The following is a 23,320-nucleotide window of genomic DNA, read 5'->3' as shown; positions in this document are numbered from 1 at the left end:
ATAAAAAACACAGCAACTTCAGGAGTGTGATACAGTAACTCTCAGTTACTAAGGAACTGCAAACAATGATTTCAAAAGTAAAAGGACAGAAGTCAAAGGGAGGAAGAAACCCCAAATTTACATATCCCCTTGTTAAAAGAGTTTTGCAAAATCTGGGACACAAGGGGGACTTTCATGCTTCTCTCTGAGGCACAGAGGATTGGTTCAGGAAACTTAATCAACTATGACTACTCTCTTACCAAACTACCTAAGTTTCTAATTTAACTATTTCTTAAGACACTGAGGGCTTACTACCTCCCTTGCCAACTCAGACTCTCTCTCAGCATATTAAACACCCGTGGACATGTTGTCTCTGGGGTGAAAGGGAAATGACTGACACGTTACAGGGCAGAGATCACATAGTGCAGGTGTTTGAGCACTTTTCAAAAAGATTTTTTATAAAGAAAATGTCAACTTGCCAAAGCATGTGGTTGTCAGAAGAGAACTACATCAGTTTAAATAAAACTGTCTGGGGGAGAGCTTAACCCCACTTCTACTCAAAACAGCACTTAAATGGAAAGAGCCACTAAGTAGCCAGGAAAGGTCACTCTCAGATGGAGGAGAAGATGGCCTTGGCCCACACCATTCCTTTCAGATGGTGATTTTGATTCATATTTGACTTAATGCCTCAAAAGAAGCTATTTAATTTCACAGAATCATAGAAGGTTTGAAGTGACCTTGAAGCCCATCCAGTGCCACCCACCCCTGCCATGGGTAGGGGCATCTTCCACTATCCCAGGTGGCTCCAAGTCAGCCCTGTTCAACCTGGCCTTGGTCACTTCCAGGGATGGAGCAGCCACAGCTTCCCTGGGCACCCTGTGCCAGGGCCTTCCCACGCTCACACGGAAGGATTTCTTCCTAATATCCAATATAATTTTCTCTATATCAAAAACACCCTTATAAAAATTTAACCTGCATTCTCCAGGCCACAGGGAAGTTGAAGAGCTCATTGAATAGCACACTGAGTTAATGCATTTGGAATTCTTGGAAAAAGGAATTTAAGTATAAAAAGGAAAATAACCCTTGGAAGCATGTCCCAGGTGAATGCAATCACTCACCAAGAAAGCCTGTATGGACATGTGCTGTTCCAAGTGGAAAATGCCAGAGAAATGCAAGATGTTGGCAAGCTTTGCCATTAGCAAAGAGCTGGTTCTCATTACCATTAGCACAGGCTTCACAGCAGCTCCCTATGGGGATCTTACAGTGCTGGGAAAAAGCAGGGAGTCTGAAAGTATCGTCACTGAAACAAACATACACCCATAAAAATACTTTAGACTTAGGGAAAGCCAGGACCTGCTTCCCAGAAGCTGTACAAGCTCCTGTTCCCATTTATGTCAGGTTTTTCACCAGCACTGTCCTTAAGTCACAGCTGTAGGGCTTTGGTTACAGAGGGAAAACTACTTTTTCTTCACAATACAACAGTCCAAAAACACCAGGTTTGTGAAAATTAGAGTCCTGCCTTTATCAGGAGATAAAGGGGTGTTACATTCAGTGTTATGTTCTATGGTTAGAAACTCATTATCTGTTCTGCTTGGATTAAGGAGGAAAAAGATTCAAACAGAACAGCAGCACATGAATAGTTAGTTCTGCATTTTATAGAAATTGTCTAGGACAAGAGATGACCACTATTGGAATGTTGACTTAAACACATACCCATACTGATCAAATTAAAGTACAGATGTGCCTCAAAAGTCTTTTAAAATTCTCAATTATAGGCTAGTTTTGAAAACCAGAACACAAGAGGATCAACCAGAAAGTTTCTATTTAGTCACATTCCAGAGGTCTAGAACCACATTCTCCCCAAAAGGCAGTTTTATTGTTTCTTCCAGGACTGATCAGGCAGCAGCTGCTGGCTTTGCATAGAGCTCCAGTTTTGCATGTGAGGTCCAAAGGCACAGTTTTTGGGATGGAGCATGCAAAGTGATGGTGCATGCCACAGCCAGAGCTGCCCTCTGTTCAGTGCAGTCATCCACAGGTTCTGTTTACCCTGAAATGGGACAAAATGAAACCTCTGCTTGGGGCATTTATTTTTAGCATCCACTTGACAGTGCAGTAAGTTAAATGAATGAGAAACACAGTTTTAGTAATTAAACCCTATTTATAATCCCCACCCTTGAGAAACAGACATGGTAATGGGGGTGAGGGTGAGGGGAAAGCACCATCAAATCAAAAGTAACTTCACACCAAAACTGTAAGGCCAAATCTTTCTACTTATTGGTCTGGCAAAGGCCATGGAGCAGATGGACTGAGACAACCTGGACATCCAATTTGTACTCCATCAGCTCCATCTGTCCCAATATTCCACTTATCAGTCCTGTCCTGTCCTTCATGCATGTTTAATAAAATGCAATCCCTTGGTGACTGGAACTGCCACTTACAGAAAATAAGCACCTTTATGTAAAAGGATAATTTATTGTAGAATTGCACATTCCTACGCATCTTGGCAAAGGACATGAGCACTGATAATACTAGTAGGAAAAGAAATTAGAGTCTTACTGATTTATGCTGAAATCATTCTAAAGAAAATACCAGATGAATATCAAAGATGAGTCAGCTTTATTATCGGGTAACTGCAAAAAACCAGATGTGACTGATATACCTCAAATAGTTCAGAACTTGTGTGTATGGAAGCTTTTGACCCTGTATTTTGTGTCTCCTTCCTAAACTTGCATATTTTGGGAAGCTGGAAAGATGGAAAGACAAAGATTTTTGTTTGCAGGCTTAGCTACATTTTGAAAAATACACGTTCAGCATTCTAAGCTGAAGTAATGTTGTTATTAGGAGAAAAAACAGCTCTGTATCCTTCTCTCCAAGCTACCAGTGCTACCATTCATCTAGAAGGAGGTTAAACATCACAATTAAGGAGGGCTTGCCAGCAGAGCTGTGCAGCCTGGACAGCAGCCCAGTGCTCAGAGACACCACAGGCACCACTCACTCCAGCTCTGACATCAACCCCAGATACTGTGCCCCTTGCACAGAGCAAAGGGCACTCCCAGCACTTCATCTCTGTGCTCTGGGGGAATATCTGTTTGGAATCACATGGACTTTATCATGGAAACACCTGTTTTTCCTCCAAGGATCACTTAAAGAGTCTGGGACACTCCCACACTGACTCCTACTCTAGCTGTACTCAGGCCAGATCCCAAAAACATCCTTCCCTACATGCTGAGAGTCTTGGAATTACCAGCACACAGCAAAAGCATGAGATGAGATGGAAGTGTCATTCCCACAGCCCACTCTCTGGGAAAAGAAAACGTTCTGAGAGAAAAGCTGCAGTGTCCCCTGGCCAGCTGTCAAGATAGGACCAGCACCAGCTGAGGAAGCACCACTGCTGACAACCCATAATAAACCCATGAGAAAATTAATCAAATCTGTACATCTATCAATATATGGCTGATATTTTCCCCTCACCAACACTGTGGGCTTATTTTTTACAGGAGCTGTGTCATTCTATATAATACCACAGAAACCCAGAGTGATCTGGGTTGGAAGGGACCTTAAAGCCCATCCAGTTCCACCCCTGCCATGGGCAGGGACACCTTCCACCTGCCCAGGTTGCCCCAAGCCCCATCCAACCTGGCCTTGGACACCTCCACAATGTGTTCAAGCTGGAGAACTAATTGATATTTCTCAAAAATGTCCATGAATTCTCACTTGCAGTATCGCCACAATATTTTTCATTTAAAAAAATTAAAGTTTAAATGTTCACTAGTTCCTTTCGCTTTCCTCCCAATCTGTTTTAAAAAACAAAAGAAAATATTGGAAGCTTTTGGTGCTTAGTTTGGTCTCGTTTTGGGGACCACTTTCCCCTGTCCTAGAGCCCACGTCCCATCCCTGCCTCATGGGCTGAGTAACTCTGCTCCAGACATTGACACACAGGCTACTGGAAATTGGTACAGTCAGGAAATTTGGGTCATCTCTCTGAGGTAAACAGTAAATGAAAACTCTCAGGAAAGTCTGAATACCAAGGTAGTGAGGGTCTGCTTTTTTCTTCTTTTTAAAAAAGGAAGAATTCTTTTGAAAGTATTCTGTTACTACACCACGTTGTTATAACCTAGGGCAGTGATGAGGTAATTTCCATTACCAAGGCAGGTTCTGGGATTTGTTTTTCAGATTACTGAGAAAGACACAGTTATATCACAGTGCCACAGCAAACACAGACAAGAGTTCATCATCTTGCAGAAAGATCCTGCTGCTCTTGCCCATCAAATCAAAGACAAATTCTTCCACAAATTATGTGGAGCTTCTGTTTAGAAAGAAACAAATGAAATAAAGCCAGACCAGTTGCAAACACAGTTTAAAAGTGTGTCTCATGAGTGGGCCCCAGGCTTTAACTGGAAGCTGAATCCCTAGCTTCCTTCCAGGAAGGACCTGCTTTAATTGCTTAAACGATGTCCAGATTGCAAGGCACCAATATTTTTGACACATACTTGCCCATCAGTGTCAACTAAACAGTTAGTTAAGAATTCAGTTTTGCTCCCTCAAGGACACTCTCCTTCCACAGATACAGAGGACGCGTGCCCTGAAGGACAGGGAGACTGTTCCACAGCAGTATTATGTGCCAGGTAAAAAGTAAATTAGAATTTAATCTCCCAACTCCAAATTCACCACAGACCATACCATACTCAGGGCTTTTACCTCTTGAGCTAGAAATCTCCCATGGAAAACTAAGTATTTTCTCATATTTTGTAGTTAGTTTTCATGTACTTGAACTTCTGAGTACAAGGGGGAGACACTTCCTTCACTGGATGCTACTTGCTGCTATCCCTGGTATTCTCCATCCAAAGCCATTCAATTAACGTCATGTGATTTGAATTCAAAGTTCCCAAGTCTCCAGTTCCACTGCCAACACTGTCCTATTCCAACCCACATGGAAGTCACCAAGGTTCCCACATCCCTGAATATTGCACATTAATTCAAACACTCCAACAGAGCCATTTCCATTATTCCTGCAGCAATGTGCACCCAGGAGGTAATTTCTGCACTGCACTGGGTTCAGCCCTTGGCATTGTCAGGAAGAACTGAGGTTATCCAAAGTGTCAGTGAAGTTTGCTCAATGGCTTTGCAGGAATACCTCTGAGGGAAATACTCAGTGTTCACCCCATGCTGGTGATTTTCCCCTTTGTAGGATGAAAATTCATGAACTGAAGGGGAAAAACTATTGCAAAACCTGAAATATTTCCCATTCTAGCTGGTTCAGGCCAAGTGGCAAAAGTAACCTATTCAAAGTGCCATAAAAATTATACTTATGATAACAATGTTCAATGGAACATATTCATGTTAAGCTGAAATCAAGTATGCAACCCTAGTGACACAGCAGCATTGGATAACTTTTCTTTTTTCCCTTTTCTTTTTTTTTTTTTTTTTGGCTTTTTTTGTATTTTTTTTAAGAAAAACAAGTCATAAACAGCACTTGGTGCCAAGAGTCAAAAAACTGGTGTTTTTCCAGTGAAGATTGACTGGTCATGCAGGAAGAGATTAATTTATGTGATTCAAGCATAAATCAATATTTGCATTTTGCTTTTGTTATGGATCCCTGCTATAGGGGAACAAGAGATGCAGAAAAGTAGACAGGGCCAACATGAAGATTTGGAGAGACAACAGTGCTAGAAGAGCATTTATCTCCACACTATATATCGGAAACCTCTCACTAACAAAAAGAAAATAAAATAAGCACATCAGTTTTAGATTCATGCTTCCTGTCTGGAATCCTTAGCAGGCTGAACAGCTCTTGGTAACCACAAAGCAGCTGATCCTATGTATCAATAGCTTCACATGCATTTCACCTCACTGAGGTACAGAATAGCATCTTCTGCCAGGAACATCCACTGCAGTTACAGGTCCTACCACACCACTGCTCCTGCCCAGGGGTTGGAAGCTTAAACCGGGAGTCTGCATCCCAGCACCCATATGGGAAATTCCACACTCAGCAATTCAGGCAGTGGAAGGGATTTTCCCCAAAGGGAAGGCACAAAGTGCCTGTGGACAAGCTCTGGGCAGAGATCACACAGGCCCAGCAGCTCCAACTCACACCAGCTCCCCAGTGCAAAACCCCTGAGCTGCTGGGGGGAGCACAACCACCAGCACAGTAATTGGTCCTACCACTGAGGCAGCAACTTCTGTGCCGGTGCAGCAGGACTGGCCAGAGGCCGGACAGAGCAAATTACCCTGCACCTGTAAGTGTGGGAGCCTGGTCCCAAAGAGGCACTGGGAGCCCCAGGAAAACCAGGCTGTTCCAGGCCAGGCTGAACGGGGCTTGGAGCAACCTGGGATAGTGGAAGGCGGCAGTGGGTGTGACAGGATGGGCTTTAGGGTCTTTTCCAACCCAAAGCATTCCTTGATTTTGGTCCGTGATCACACCAATGTAACTGAACATAAACCTGCTAAAGGCCATGACCAGGAACTCTTCGACATTTCTCTCACTTCAGACCCATGAGAAAAAGCTGCTCTCGCACACTTTTTGTGATATGTTCCCTCTGCAGCCATCCTGCCGCACTTCCCCACAGCTCCCACGGCCGACAGCTTCACCGCCGGTGCCCGTGCCAGTGCCAGCCGCGGGGACAGGGTCCGAGCACGCACCCCCGCCCCGGCTGGGGATGGAGCTGCGGGACCTGTGCAGGGACCCCGCGGTCCCGCTCCCACCCTGCTCTCCCCGCGCTGCCTCCCCGTACCTCTCGGAGCCCTCGGCTTGGAGCGAGCGGGGCCGGTGCGGCCGGGGGTGTCCGCGCAGGGACTGCTCCTCTTGGGGACTCCGCCGCCCCCGAGCCGGACCGTCCTGTCCCGCCGCGGGGGCGGCTCCGCGCCGGCCCCGGCGCCGCTGCCGCTCCTCGCCCGCCCCTACGGCCGCTCCAGCCGCGCCCGGCCCCGGTGACCCTCGTTCCCACCCTGCGCTTACGGCTGCCGGGCTCCGCCGGGCGCGTCCCGCTCCCGTTCCAGCCGCGGGCGACTCCGCGCTCCGGGCGGGGAGGGGCCCGTGCCGCCACCGCCTCTTAAGGAGGATCCAGGCGCCGGCCGGGGCTGTGGGGGACAGTAGCTGTGAGGGGGACAGGGGGCGTACGGGGGACAAAGGGTGTGAGGGGGACAGAGGCTGTGAGAAGGGATAGGGAGCATGAGAGGGACAGCGGCTATGTGAGGGGGCAGGGCTGTAAGGGGGCACGGCGGCTATGCGGGGGCACAGCGGCTGTGTGAGGGGACAGCGGCTGTGAGGGGGCAGGGCTGTGAGGGGGCACAGGGGGCATGAGGGACACAGCGGCTGTGTGAGGGGACAGTGGCTGTGAGGGGACACAGCGGCTGTGAGGGGGCACAGCGGCTGTGAGGGGGCACAGCGGCTGTGAGGGGGCACAGCGGCTGTGAGGGGACAGTGGCTGAGGGGACACAGCGGCTGTGAGGGGGCACAGCGGCTGTGAGGGGACACAGCGGCTGTGAGGGGGCACAGCGGCTGTGAGGGGACACAGCGGCTGTGAGGGGACACAGCGGCTGTGAGGGGGCACAGCGGCTGTGAGGGGGCACAGCGGCTGTGAGGGGGCACAGCGGCTGTGAGGGGGCACAGCGGCTGTGAGGGCTGCGGCGGCTCTGTCCCTCTGGGAGCTGCGGTGACCGGGCCGAGGGGACGGAGGAGCCCCGGGCACTGCCGTGAGCAGAGAGGCGGGCGGGCAGCGCTTGGCCGGAGCCGGAGTGAGCGACTGATGTGGCAGAAAATAGCAATCAAATAAATGGAATTTGCAGTAAGATATCCCTTGCTTTATATACCCCTTGCTGTGGCGGCGGCGGTGGGCGTTACTGTGGGAACATGCCTTCCTCAAGGTGCTTGATTCAGCAGGTGTGACCACAAAACACTTTCATTCCCTGCAAGTACTCGCGAACATTTGCACGTGCAACACTTTCACTTACAGACTTCGTTTTGAAACGGTGGGTGTTGAAGCAGCGGTGACTGCCGTGAACCTCGGCCAGGTCCATCAAGGTGTTGCGTGATGACCCAGTCCCCTTTAGATTTCCATCTAAAAAGTGGAATTTTAAGTCATTATTAATGCTACCACTTTCGCCCTTCATGATGGTTAAAGAAGACCTTAGAATTCCCTTTCATTCATTCACATTTTTTCTGTTTTGCTGTAGTAGATTTAAAATTGAAGGGTTTTGAAATACACTGAAATGGGAAAATTTATTTCTAATTTGTATTGTACTACTTGCTGCATCGTTTCCTGCTAAACAGGGTGTGGGCCTTAAACTGAAGGAGGGCAGGTTTAGATTAAAAAAGAATTGTTCCCTGTGAGGGTGGGGAGGCCCTGGCACAGGGTGCCCAGAGAAGCTGTGGCTGCCCCTGGATCCCTGGAAGTGTCCAAGGCCAGGCTGGATGGGGCTTGGAGCAACCTGGGATAGCAGAATGTGTCCTTGCCCATGGCAGGGGTAGCACTGGATGGGCTTTAGGGCCCCTTCTAACCCAAACTATTCCATGAGTCTATGATCCTTTGATTAACACCCAAAAAAGTATTTCCCATCTGTGCTTTTGGAGTCCACAGTGAGTCAGTGGGAGAGTCTGACAGGCTCAAACTTCAGCTGCTGCTCAGCCACAACCTGCACTCTTAACATGACCTCTCAAAGATATCAGTTCTTCTCCAGACACACCAAAAGACAAGACTGAGTTTCACTTCAACATTGACATCAAGCTCTTTCCAAAGACCCGTTTTAACAATGGGGCTTTGCACAAACTCAGTGCCTAAATTGGAACTCACTTCTTTGAAAAATGCGGTCATAAAAAAGCAAAGGTGAAGAGGGGAAGAAAAAGCTTAAATGACTCAACCAAGACCTCCTCAAAGCGCAGCAAACCAAAGGATACTGTCCTACAAGTGAGGGGCACGTAGGTGGCATTCACATTGTATTAACAAAGCTAAGTGTCTGGCAAAGCAGTAGCCACAATTAGAGGACAGCAAGCCAGTCCTCCACACAAAGCAAGCCAAAATCCTCATTTTCTCCATTATCTTACTGGTCCCCTGCTGTGATACACTGAGGGGCTGAGCCACTCTGGCCACTACTGATGACCTAGTGGTCTGTCTCATTTGTGAGGGAAAAAAGCAGGGTAGGGAAGAGCTGCCCTGTAAGTGTTGTCACAAAGAAGGGCAAGTGTATGTTTAGAAAGCCAGCCTAGGACTGCCAGCTCAGAAAGTGTCTGTTTGATGTGGCAGCCTCCTCCTCCACATCCTCAATTGCCATTTGAGGGAACATTAACCAGAAAAATGCAGCGAATTTTGGAATAATGGTGCCGTTATTTGGGTCCTTTTGTCTTCCACATCAACCACTGTCTGAAGACCACCTCCCTCAGTCTCTTGGTAGGAAAGGACTCTGAAATGTGTCAGACAAGCTAAGTATTGGTCTGGAGATATGTAGAGATGACAAAAGCATGAATAAAATTGTTCTCATCAAGTTAGTTACCCTTTCCCCTTTGACTAGGGATTGACCAACTAGGCTGAGGGTCCAACCCCCTTATCTGTGCTCTAAATCTTCCAAATGTACTTATTTGAAGTGCCCAAGAGTTGCCCTGCTGAGCACAAGAGAAGCAGAGTTCCCAGCACTCAGAGGTGCCTGTGAGTGTCCACGGAAAGTGTGAGCCACATTCCTGGGGGTCCTCCTGCTCCACCTTCTCCCTGGCACAGTCCTGCTCCAGCCACAGACTTGTGTGGAGCCACGTGCTGCTGACAGGCTTGATCATCTGCCCCTGAACTCTGCTAAAGAGGGGGCATCTGCAAACCCAGGGCTTATCTCTGACTCTCTTTCTCGGCATTTTAAATCTCTCCAAAGTGCAGTTCCCAGGGACTATAGTTTTTGTGGTTTTACAGATAGCAAATGCTGGAATAAACACAGCCCCCAGCAAACAGGGGAACTCCAGTATTTCCATTAGAACTCCCAGAGTTAGTTCTGTTAACAAAACTCTGATTTCTTCCCGGTCAAGGAAACAACTCAGACTCCTGATAAGGAGCTGAGTAACTAAAAGTCAAGAATTCCTCTTCCCTTCTTGTTGACGCAAGGAGAAATAAAAAGCTTTTTTTATACATTGTGACTGTTCTTGTTATTTTGTATAATTATTTTTGGTCTTAATCCTGTTTCTTCAAGGAAATTATGGGTAGGGTTTCATGATTTATTTATTTTCCCTGTGACAAATGAAGTTTAGTAGCTGCCTTCCTCCAGCCTTCATTCTTCCCCACACAATGCAGGTCCTGTGTTGTGGGGCGCCTCATCAACTAACCTTGGAATGGGTTAAGAAACCTCTTTCCCTTGTCTCTTATGTGGAGTTTGTTTTTGGAATTTCAGGGTATTTCAGCCCACTAAGAGCTGCCTGCTGCAGTGTCCTTGACCTGTCCGCTGCCGTGTGTGTGTCGAGAGCTGCCGGAGCCCCCAGACCTTGCGCTGCCCCCTCAGCTTCCCTCCCTTCCTGCGGCTGCTCCGCAGTGGAAATGAGCCCTGCGGTGAGGCAATGACAGGGTGTGGAAAAGGGCCTTGAGAGGCACCGAGCACACAGAGGTCCCTCCTGAAGCAGAACTTCAAGGAAAGCCGTGCCGAATTACAGGGGCACTCTTTGTGTGTTCTCAAGGGCATAGCTTCAGGCAAACCATGGAAAAGAGAGAGTGGGAATAGCAGGACAAACACGCAATTAAGTAAACAAAAAAGGGTATTTTGTCAGATGCTTCACACAAACCAACTATTTTCTTCCAGACATTTCACCATGTATCAGAGAAAAATCACTCTTTGATCAGGCTTACAAACATGAGGTGTTCCATGGAAGGCTGACATTTGCTCTTGTCAAGATAAAATATCTCTCCTCCTGTGGTGAAAATCATTATCTATAGCACCAGGAGGTGAGGGGGGCGACTGTGAACTTGCTACTAAGATTTCTCCTAGTGAAAAATAGCCATTTGCTTATGCATTGCATATCCTGGTATGGTTTAGCCGGGGCTCTGCCTAGAGCAGGATTTTCAAGCTGGTGCCTTCTATCATTGACATCTGGCAGAGTAAACGCATTCCTTTTTTCTACTTTGCTCCTTAAGACCATTTATCTGATATGTCAGGGCTGCAGAAAAATGGCTTTTCCTCCAAGCCAATTTGCCTCTGCACTTACTTCCCCACTCCCACATAGAAATATTTCCCCTATGACATAAAAAATAAGTAATAATTCTGGAAGACTTTCCACTGTGAATAAGAAAACTTTGCACCACAAGGGACTTCTGAAGGGAGTTCTCAATCAGGTGTGATTCCTTGATATTCCTCTCCTTCCTTCTCTCCCTGCTTCCACCTACAAGGTGGTTTTCTGGGGCTGTGGCCAAGTTACCCATGCCACTTATGGAAACAAACATAAAGGACTAAAATAACATAAGGTTTTGATCACAATCCTGTGATCCTGAAATATCCCCTGAGTGCTTGAAGTGCAGCATGTTGGGGGAAACCTTCATATTAAGGGAGAAGTCAGTGCCTGTAATTGCCTGCTATTGTATCTATGGTGTCTGGCCTCATAAAATGACAGGATCACAGGAGAACTGGCTGAAAAGGACCTCAAGTGGCTCCTATCCAACTCAAAGGAGAGGCAGCTCTGGGTCATACCAGGTTGCCCAGGGCTTGATATACCCAGCTTTCCTTGACAGGAAACAGGCTTTTCATGTGACTTTGACTTGTGACTTTTCAACAAATTAGAATAATTTTATACCGAGAGTGATCCTATTTATACTAGGATATTTTAAATCAGATCAGTACAGGATCAAATATTTTATTAAATTCTACCCAGGAATACCACTTACATTATGGATATGAATAAAATGGCCTCAGTCTAAACAAAAATCAGTCAGCAAAAGAGGCAACAGACAAAAAACCCCAAACATTTTAAGAACATGAATGGCATGAATCTCACTATTCTGAAGATCTGTTGTCCTCACTGTCATTTCCCACCTGTCTTCTTGCCCAGTACCTTGTTGACAACTGTGGCCAGCAGTTTCCCTTTGATTTCCCCTTGAAAAAATCATATGGTTATCACATATTTATAGATACAATTTAATGTTCCCTGGGAAGAAGTGAGGACTCACAGATCCAGAAGTCTCAGCCCTGTCCTGTAACCATTATTAGAGAAAAAGTCAGTGCAAACTTTTCTCTTTATATATGCCAATAGCTACAAGAAATAGAATTCAGTTTGAAATTCAAACTCAAAATCAGTAACTAATGAAGACTTGTGATCAATACATAAATCAAAAGAAAATAAGTCAACCCCACTCCTAAGAAGTGCAAGAAAACTGAGAGGAACCCAGAGACTATATTGAAGTTATACTTTTGAGGAGATATATTTTTATTAAATAACTGAAGGTGTTTGGACAACCTTGTTTGCCCTTTTGAGAGTAATGGCACCATCAACATTCACTTCACACTCTGTTATTAACATCATGGGTCACTGGTTTTATGGTTCATTCAGGCTCTTCAAAGACAACACTCCATTTAAAGGGTAACTTGTACATTTCCTCTCTCAAATGAGGCCATTTCTGTTCTAATGCCTTCCTTTTCTTTCCATACAGCCATTACTCTTCGGCTTCTCTGTTGACTAAAATCAATCTGAGCTCTGTTGTGACCAGGAGAGACTATGTTCCACATCAGAAATTTTAATGGAAATCCAGGAGCAGTGCAAAACTCCAGGTGTGACAGACCAATGAGAAACTCTGGAGAAATGCTGCTGAGTTTTGCATCTTCTGTTGATAAACATTTCTTCATCTCTTTAGGTTATTTTGTCCTCATTCTCCTGACTGTTAATTTGTCTGTCTCAAACCCATAAACTAAGTTAGACATGAAAACCCAACATCAAAGGCTGATATGAGACACAACACGAGGCAGAGGGTTGGGTTTGTTTTAAATATGTCCTATTATTCAGGAAAGTTCCTAGATACCATCAAAGTTTTTGACTATCAGGAAACCTTATTCTCTAATGCCCTAAATCTATTATATTATTATGACAAAGGCAAAGCACATAAAAACATTCCCTAACCACAAAGAAACACTCTGTAAAACAAGTTAAACTCAAATAGGACCAGTAATAACCAGTAGGAGTTATGGACCCTCAGTCCTTTTCCACCAGAGGAAAAAAAGGAATTTTTGTGTGCTGAGGCTGAATTTGAATTTTCAAAATACTTCTAGAGCAGAAGAACCTCAAAATACATATTCAGTCTGGTACCAAGCATCAAATAATCAAAAATAAGTCTTGTGTGGAGCAATCTCCCAACCTGCTGTTTCAGGAAGAATTGAGTCCAAATTTGCAGAATACACAGAAAAGTGAACAATTTTTTACATCTGCAGAATGAGGAAATTGTATTTTTTTCACGCTTGTTTTTTGTTTGATGGAATAAATCAGCTGGAAGTTAATAAAAACAAGGAAAATAATAAATAAAATAAATTAAATAAAATTTAATAAAAAATAAATAATAAAAACAAGGAAATCAGGAGCCAGCTGATTTCTCAGGTATTGTACAGACTTGCACATGTCTCCCTGAGAAACTATGAAATCTTTTCTCTATCTTATAAATGGTCAAAGGCATGCTGGAGTAAGAGCAAATCTAAAGATTTCTCACTGACAACTGAATTTGTAAATTGCTGTTCCTTATCAGATTGATCCTTGGCAGTCAATTCTACTCAGTGATGAATATTTCCATTATTTATTTCTGAAGTAGAGGATCCTTGTGATTAAAGACATCTGCTCCCAGAAATAGCTGGAAAACATTAGGATGAAACATCACCCACACCACCCTGCCCAGCAGCAAGCCATAAGTCTCCCCAGAATAACAATCTGACAGATCATTTTGCAAGTAGAAGCTAAGAAACAGAACTAATACCTGAAAATATTCAAAGCCACCATCACATAGAGAATCGACACAGAACAGATGATAGATACATGGTGCATGGAGAAGGATTTTTTTACAACTCTACAGACATACCTTAGCATTCCAATACAGCAAGAAAAAATGTGCATTTCGTGTCTCAGGAACTGACTATCCAAATTAGGTTTTTTTCACAATGTTGAGTTACAGAAATACTCCGGGTAATTTTCCTATATCTTCCCCCATTCTATTAAACTTTTGGGGTCTGCTGAACCCAGCCTGGCATCCCTGGTGCTGCTGCTCAAAGCAGTATGAGGCAAGGAAAGGCTTTCAGCCCTGTAACCCCTGATCTGTAGCTCCAGGGACTCATGCTCTGCACTGGGACAGAGTGGTCTGGGGGGTGGCGGGGATCTAAGGCAGCTAAATTCCTAAGGAATTAAAATCTCTGTGGTGAATGATTCCTAAACATGAGCTGTGCCTTGGGATTTTTACTCTTAACTCTCACAGTAATTAACTGGACCCTCCCAGGATAAGGGTTTTTGTTACATAAGAAAATTGAGGAGATCCCTATGATTCTGTGAAAAAGGGGGCTTCTTCCCCACAAGCAGTGTCTCTTCTGAGAGGGCTTCTCTCCACCATCCTGCCTTTAAACTCAATCTCTCTCACCCATTGCCTTGGGGGAGAACCAAAGATCAGAGTGCAAAACACTAAAACAGGAGAGTCAGGCTGGAGATCAGAGAAAGGTTCTTCCCCCAGAGGGTGCTGGGCAGGCACTGCCCAGGCTCCCCAGGGAATGGACACGGCCCCAAGGCTGCCAGAGCTCCAGGAGTGTTTGGACAATGCTCCCAGGGACGCACAGGGTGGGATTGTTGGGGTGTCTGTGCAGGGCCAGGGGTTGGACTCCATGATCATTTGTGGGCCCACTCAGGATATTGTCTGACCCAATGATTCATACCTTATCTACTCACCCCTTACAAGTATCACTATCTACTGGAAAAGAATACACAGCAATTTGCCAAAGAGAAAACAAACCTTATACATGAATTAGTAGACGATGTTATTATTTGATAGAGCATAATCCTTTTTATTAATGACTAAATGGGTGCAACAGCTTAGTCCTCAATGATTATGCTACTTTACATCTCAGGATATTCCCGAAATACATTCTGTCAAGGGGCGTAACTGTATTTACCGTAAGTCCAACAGGGCTTACTCCTGTGGAGATGCCAAGTGAAACAGCTGAAGGAAAAATACCCAGAGGTTGAAACATAAACTGTATTTTTGTCAGTATGTGACAAGGGAATGTTTCAGTATGACAAACCAGCCTGCTAGTGGCAGAAGGACACAGTCCTGTGACACTTGCAGAAGTAGGCAAGTGAACAAAACACATGAGAAAAACAGCTCACAGATAGTATTGGTAATTTCATAAAGATCCTGGTGAAGAACCATCATGGTAACAAGGTACCCAGGTATGCAGATTGTTAGAAATAGTCAGGATGCAGAACATTAGGAGAACAGTTCTTGTGCTTGAAACATTTGTAGAATTTCTCTTTTCTTTGTTACGCTTTTTGTTTGGAGGAATTCCACCCACCTATCCTGGTGAAACAATGCTGACTGCAGAGTAGGGCCCTCACCTGCAGCTGCACCCTCCACTCCTGGGCCTGCAGACCCCAATCTTTCTCCTTTTGCTCTGCTTGCCTTTTTTTTTAAACACTGAAGCATTCAGCAATCCTTGTCAATACCCAGACCTCAGCAAGCAGGCACAGCAAACCAGCCCTGAGAGCAGGTTCAGCACAGTTTACATCAGGATCCCCTCTCATCTTATGCCAAGCACACAGAGCTTATTACAGTACTTTGCTTATCAGAACAAACCCTTTTTTTCCTTGCTGGCCACCTCTTCCCTTTCCACTTGAGGGATGGCACCTTATTCAAGGAATATAAAAATATTCCCTGCTGCCTTTTCCCTAATGAGACCTCTCCCTTTACACTCCCAAACAATGCTTCCTGTAGAGACAAATTGTTACAAAGCTGTATAAAATCTTGCCATCAATCCTGCAGCCAGCTCTGGTTCTGAATACGAATTGGCACTACGTTTTTATTCTATTGTGCACACATTTACCAGTGGGATTGAACATCACATAAAAATGCATGGCGGCTTTAAGGACATCTGTTTCAGTCCAGGTTTAAATCAGCAGAACTATGAGGTGATGGAAGCTTCTCTAGTTAGGATATCACTAAAGCCCTGTTGAAGTCCCACTGACGTCAAAGAAATATAAACATACACTTAATTTTAATTGTACGCTTAAAGGCTGGTCTGAAATGGGTCACAAATGGCCACCTTCTCTATTTGTTCTGAATCCTGCGGGATCATTTCCATCAGGGAATTGATTCTCATTAACACACTCATTTTTCCAAGACCAAATTGTTTCTGCATTCTCTATGTGTAAACCATCCTAAGCCTAAGCAGCAGAAAATCCTAAAGCATGAGTATCTGACAATAAAAAACTACATTTCTTATAATAAACTGTTGAAAACAAACCATTACTGTGCTTAATGATTAATTTGCTACGTCTTTGGTTTTCAGTTTTGCCTAAGGCTGCAGGCTGTTCTTCCAGGCCATTACTTGCTACAAACATCCAATTTCCTATGTGTTTCCTTAGAATTTATTATAACGCTACTGAGGGGTAAAGGTCACCAAACAAGTTCTTCTGCCTTTTCCACCCATACTCCACCTCTCCAGTGTGGTTCTCAAGGCCTCTGATTTCTGTTTTCCCTTTAGGAATATCACCCACTGTCTTGGTTCGAAAGACAGGTGTCTACTAAGGAAGGCAGGAGCCTCCCTTGGAATGAAAAACATAACCACCTTCCCTCCCAGTTACTATAATTTTGAAATTAAAGGGTTTCCAGGCAAAGATATGAGGCTAGGAATAGCAGTTCTTTACAGGTATGTACAATAAAGCAAACAACTCCGTCATTAACACCAAACAGACCAGGAACCCAGGAACCCTTCTCGGCCGCAGGCACTTTCCCCTGGGTGCAGTTCCGGGCACGGCCGGCAGGGGCGCTGCTGCTCCCGGCGGGCGGGGCGGGTGCGATGATTCCCCCGCGGCTGCAGGGGGCGCTGTGGCGCGGGCTCGGGGAGCACGCGGTAATGGCGGCTCGGCCCAGACGGGAAGGGATGGGACAAAGGCTTTGCTTCACAAACCCCTGGGGCAGCTGATCTGGGTGCCGCAGCAGGACTTACAGAAACAGCAAGCTGGAGCGGCACCACATCTCAGCAGGCAGGGGGTGCGGGGCTACAGTGCAGCAAAAGCTCGGAGCAGCGCCGAAGAAGCAGCGAGGGTGGGACAGCGGCAGCCCGGCTCTGAGCAGGGCTGGGAGAGGGGAGCTCTGGATCCCGGGCACCCGAGCAGATGGTGAAAAGTTCCTCTTTTAGTGAGGTAGGTGTTGCTAAGGTCCCAGTTCAGTGGCTGCTCTCACAAGAAGAGGCTCACCCCATGACAGAAGCAGCAGCTCTGGGCTGGGCTCCAGCGGCAGCAGCAGCGAAACTCCCTTCCCCAAGCAGCGGCCCCGACCGTCCTGCTCCGAAGCCGAGAGAGAGAGAGAGAGAGAGAGAGAGAGAGAGAGAGAGAGAGAGAGAGAGAGAGAGAGAGAGAGAGAGAGAGAGAGAGAGCCCTGCCCAGGTCCCAGTTCTTGTGGTGTCTCTGCCTCTTGGAGTTCCAATGAGAGAAGTACAACCAGATTCCCTCCTAAAAAATCTATAAGAAAAAGAAACAAACTGAACGAACCTAACCCCCAACACCCATCAGTAAAGCATGGAGATGGATTGCTGTAATTTATGGAATATACAGAATCATGGAGAGGTTTGGGATGGAAGGGATCTAAAAGCTCATCCTGTTCCATACCCTACCACAGGCAGGGACACCTTCCACTAGCCCAGGTTGCTCCAAGCCCCATCCAACCTGGCTGTGGACACTGCCAGGGATCCAGGGGCAGCCACAGCTTCTCTGGACACCCTGTGACAGGGCTTTTCCACCCTCACCGGGAAGAATTCCTCCCCAGTATCCCATCTAACCCTGCCCTCTTGCAGTGGGAAGCCTCTTGTCCTATCCCTCCATCCATTGTCCCAAGTCCCTCTCCAGCTCTCCTGAAGCCCCTTTTGGGGCTGGAAGGGGCTCTGAGGTCTCCCTGGAGCTTTCTCTTTTCCAGGTGAACAGCCCAGGCTGGCTCCTGTCAGGGCATGATTCCCCAGTTAGTTGGTGCCACTGTAGACAATGGGCATTCCTTGCTCTGGTTCTTCTGGATGGACACATCCCCCTCTGCTCCAAGGCCAGCCCTAAACTCAGGCTTTCATATCACAGCTCTCTGCTACCAACTACGTAAGAAAAGGCAATGAAAGTGTGTCTGCTACCTAAAATTTCACTGTCATTGGGATGGAATGTGTGTTCCAGGCAGAGCTGGAGGGATTCTCAGGCGCTGAGATAAAACCCTCAGAGCAGCTGGGTTTGGAGAGGCTTTGGCACACAGAACAGTCCGGCTGCTTGGCAGGATGCTGTCCCCCAGCAGCCACTCCAAGCACAGGGCTGGCGGGACTGTCACAGTGTGGATGGGAAGAGGTAAGAACAGGACAGGGTTTTTTGCCCTCTCTCCTGCCTCTCACAAAGCAGTTTGTTCTTGCTACCATGTCACCCCCTCCCCACTCCTCATGTGCTCTCAGCACCCTCCAAGGTTTCCATCGCTACTTGGAGAGAGAATGGGATGATCAGCAAGACATTATTTTCTAAGGATTCCCTTCCTTATATCCAGATGACTGTTTTACTCCATTACTTTGTTCGCTATTTTTAAAGACACCTGAAACTCTTCTTTCCCGAACCAGTATGTCCATAGAAGGTGACCTGTCATGGAGCCAAGTTATGCAGTATATTTACCTACTTTATTGTGCTCTCAGAACTCCAGCCTTCCAGGCACTTACCTGGTTTATTTCTGGGTCTGAACTTCTTCCAGCTCTTCTCTGCTCAGAAGGGAATGACAGGATCTAGGTGGAATTGCACTAAAAACCATTACATCCTACTCTGGTACGGGATGGGACCCAACATCAAACATACTGGGTTAACTTCCTAATAACTGGGAAGTTACTTCTGTAAGGAAACTATAATTAGTGAGCATCTTTGATTTACTGCTGATCATCCCATTATCAGCCTGCTGGAAATTTCAAGGAGTTTTGCACTTGAGATGGCAGAATTTCATTTTTTTCTCTTTTGACAATGCTTCACTCAAACTCTCTCTCATACTAAGCTGTCATCCCTTCAGCCAGTAGTTTTGTAAATCTCGTAGGAATGGGTGTTGGAACTTTGAATGGGCACATTACTATTCCTGGGTATAAAGAGCCATTTTTAGCCCAAGCTTGAACAAAACATCTCAAGTTTTGAAAGTTTGATTCACTTTTGAAGTCCTAAAAACATATCTTAGATACAGACCTTTTCTTTTTGAAATTTTTATCCTTCAGTGTAAAATATCCAGATTTATTGTTTCTAAGAACTGAGCAGTAATTCTAATATTCTCGAAGGTCCCAGTGCTTGCAGTTCTAACTGAGCTCAGGTCAGTAGTGCTCCGGAAATCCCAAGTAGTCCAGCAGACACAGAGGGCCATTAGGAAGGAAAGATTAGGTAGAAAAAACTAACTGCTCCTTCCCTGATGGAAATTTTTTCCAGTCTAAACTCAGCATAGTGGTAATAACTCCACAAAACTGAAAGAATCCCAAGGAGGAGATCCCTGCACTGAGGCTGATTTGGGAATTGTTTGTTCTAGCAAAAGACTCTTCTCCTCCTCCATGCCAACTCTGACAGTGCCAGAACAACTCTGTGTTTTTACTGCAGTTACACAATCCCAAGGGCTGTGCCTGGCACACAAATAGTCTTTAACTCCCTTCCCAAACTAGAGAAATATCCATGTCTTTTCCCCATCCACAGCCTTAAGTGATTGGACAGGAATGAAGGAGCAAAGTATGAGAAGGAAGACCAGGAATTCCATCTGCCACTGTTAATTTTAACTTGAGTGCAACAGGCCCCTGGTGCAAAGGTGGTGGAAAGAGCATGGTGAAATTCTAAACCCATCAAAACAAAAAACAAAGTCTCTGCATCCATGTCATCGACTTGGGTTAGGGTCTTGAAATAATCTACATCTAAATCAAGTTGACTACAAGTTCCTATAGCGGTTAAGATTTTATCTACATTTTACCTAAAATTTTATCTACAGACAGACCTCTCTAAACGCACATGCTATAGATTTCATAACCAGATTGGAATTTAGTCTACAGCTTCAAACACACCAAATAAATTGTTCACAGTTGGCTCAGAAAACCCTGTAAATAATGGTTTATGTGGTTGGATGTACCACATATGCAAAGATACCTCCACCTATATCATATCTCTATACCTATATAAATGTATCTGTCCAGGATTGTATGAGCCACAAACATGAGGCACAAAAAGCAAGGCAAACACAACCTGCATCACACTGGAGTAATATCCATTACTGCCAACCAAGAAAGGCAAAAGAAACTAAAGGAGAATTAGTAACCACCTGAGGTTTCCTCTGTACAACTGGGCATGCTCAGGTTTAACAAATTCACAGAATCCTAGAATGGTTTGGGCTGGAAGAGACCTTAAAGCCCATCCAGTACCACCCCCTGCCACAGGCAGGGACATCTTCTGCTATCCCAGATTTCTTCATGCCCTGTCCAACCTGGCCTTGGATGCTTCCAGGGATCCAAGGGCAATCGCAGATTCTCTGGGAAACCTGTGCCAGGACCTCTCTACTCTTAAGCTAAAAATTGCTGCCAAGAAAGGAAGAATAGGAATGATGCTTTCTACCAGGATGCTCATCACTCTGGCAGCCAGATGCTCTTCTGTGTAGCAAAGATGTCCCTGTATTGTTGTTGATTCCAGATTTAATTTCACCTTGCTAAGGTTAACCAAAAGCTGCAATTCTTGTGTATTTTCACTCAGCTCTTCTCTCTGTGAAAAAACAACTTGATTGAATTATAAACTCTCATTCTCTTCTCAGATGATTTATCTGCTAATTTATCTTGACAACTCACAGCTGTGATTCTGCTCAGCCAGTCCTGTGTCTCTGCTTACTGGAAGGACTGGGAAATTCAATATTTTAGATAGTGACAGGAACAAACCTAATACACAAATCCCACTGTGTGGTGGTTTTTCCTAAAAGAGGTACAAGATACAGCTAAAACATGTGCTGGGAGCAAGACATTTGGTGGATGTTAGGGATCAATAAGTGGGATCAGGATCCTAAAACCTCAGCTGAAAATAGGCTGGCTTTCAGAAAACTGAGGTCATACTCAGCCAACAACATGCCAAGCAACTGAGAGCACATGGGCAAGAGTCCCCATGAGAGCACTCCCCAAGAGTCCTCCTGGAAGGAGAGGGTCATGGATTCATGTCTAGAAACCAAATAAGCTGGGGCTGAGGATGGATGGATCTGACCAAACATGAGTACAGTATTTCCACAGGTAGAAGTCAATTCACTTGCAGACCCCTCCTCAGCATGCATGGAATGACCTGGAAATTTCTCTTAATTGAAATGCATAAGGAGGGCAATTCCAGTGAGCACAGATCACACCTTGTGACCAGAGTTTGCAGTCACAACCCTCAATCCATCTTGTTGGCGAGATAATTTGCACTTTGTGACACAGGCTCCCACTGCCCCTGAATCCCAGGCATGGTGAATTCGGTAGGAACTCCAAAGTCTGCCCCTGCCTAGGGGACAAGGCAGAGGTGACAAACCAGTCCTGTTCCTCTGCTCTTAAATTTGGGAGTTTGGAACCTGTTCAGGAGCCTGAACAATTCTCACCAGGCTGCACATGAAGCTAATGGCAAAAGCCTAATTTTAATCTCAAAGTCACCCTTCCTCTTCTAGCTATGGAAGAACTAGTTCACTTCTTTATTTCTCCAGGGATTTCTCGGATAAAGCTTAAGGTGATAATGCAGTGCCTCCCATAAAAGAGTAAACATGGAAATTTGTGATGAACTAGAAACATGCAAAACAAATAATTATTCACTTCCTAATATTGTGCTTTCTTTTAAATAAAACCATATATTGCCCCCACGTTCTGTCAGAAGAAGTGAGAAACTTGGTCACAAATACAGAAGCTTTGAGACTGGGATTAGGTGAAGATTTGAAAACATTCATATGATCCATAATGCCATTAACAGCAAAGACAGCAATGGGTTTGCTCTTAAGAATACACATCTCCTTAAGTAATTATCTCTGAGCATAAGGGAGAACATGAATATCTATGGCGGGTGTCTGGAAATACATAGATGGGTTCTCACCCTTCTCTGAACAAGGTGGATCATGTGTTGGAACAGCAGCAGAAGCATCACAGGAAAGTCTGTAACAATGCACACACCTGAGTGATCTTTGTTCTGGGGCTTGTATCAGCGGCTCAAACCACCATCAGCCTCCCATTCAATTCTCTCAGGTTCAGCTACTCCTAAAGCTTTTCCAGTAGGGTCCCAATTGTATAAATTACTATTTTTTCACCTTTACAGAGCTGTGTGGCTCTTTCGAGCTGCGTACATCAGAGTCCACTTTTCCTCATCATAATTCTGTGCATTAAAGGATGGGGACAAGGTTGTGCCACTTACAATGTAGATATTCACCGGGCAGGATTAAATCAAAATCCTTTGTAACCCAAACCTTATTTTATCTCCACCTTTCCCATTTTTAAGGTTGTAAGGAGACAGCCCAAAAAGAGTCACTGTTTTGTCAGATGTGTGGATAAATTTTGTGTTCTCTCCCCAAAATGCTGATCTGTTTAACATTATTTATTTTTTATTTTTTTCTTATTTACCATTTCCTGTTTAAATAAATTTTATTATGCCTCACACATATTTATCTAGTAAAGTTCATAAAACATAAGTACTGGAAACCTGGCCAGGAGAATGCTGAGGCGAGAGTCAAGGAGAGGAGACAGAACAGGACACGCAATGTACATCATTATCCGTGGCTTGCATGCTCTCACCAAAATCAGGAAAAGGTTGTGGAGTCCCCATCCCTGGAAGTGACCAAGGTCAGGCTGAATGGGGCTTGGTGCAACTTGGGATAGTGGAAGAGGCAGGGGGTGGAACTGGATAGGCTTAAAGGTCCTTCCCAACCTAAACCATTCTGGGATTCTAGGGTTTTAAAAATTGAGTGAATCATATGTATGTCCACACCCAGCTGAGAGCAACGTGCTGGGCATTTTCAGTTGGTAAATATTTTGCAAACCAACATTTTTCCTTTTTGATAACAGAGTGGGAAGACAATGGGAGTGAGAACCTAAAGACAGATAATTGGTTTTGGTCTTGCTAGGTTTTCACCTTTATTCTCTGGTCAAACCAAAGAACAACATGAAAGCAAAAATGATCACCTAGCCATGCCCATTATTC

The 23,320-nt window shown here is 45.2% G+C and overlaps 1 protein-coding gene across 4 annotated transcripts in view; it reads right to left on the bottom strand.

Annotated features, from left to right (window-relative positions):
- The window catches only part of PLA2G4A (phospholipase A2 group IVA), a 71,596-nt gene extending 64,612 nt beyond the window's left edge, over window positions 1-6,984 (bottom strand). For 2 of the 4 annotated variants that reach the window (XM_014260044.2, XM_088060693.1), the window contains exon 1: window positions 6,935-6,984. The gene's annotated coding sequence lies outside the window, so the exon portion shown is untranslated. Of the gene's footprint in view, window positions 1-6,710; window positions 6,846-6,934 lie in introns of those variants that run through there. The other 2 variants (XM_005531317.3, XM_088060692.1) reach the window with 1 other exon arrangement.
- Window positions 6,985-23,320: the final 16,336 nt, after the last annotated feature.

Source organism: Pseudopodoces humilis, chromosome 10 (assembly GCF_049639895.1).
Source record: "Pseudopodoces humilis isolate 2021_Gansu_Grassland_sample_001 chromosome 10, ASM4963989v1, whole genome shotgun sequence".
Lineage (NCBI taxonomy): Eukaryota > Metazoa > Chordata > Aves > Passeriformes > Paridae > Pseudopodoces > Pseudopodoces humilis.
The sequence above is the reverse complement of the archived record's forward strand: the minus strand, read 5'-3'. Positions and strand labels throughout refer to the sequence as shown.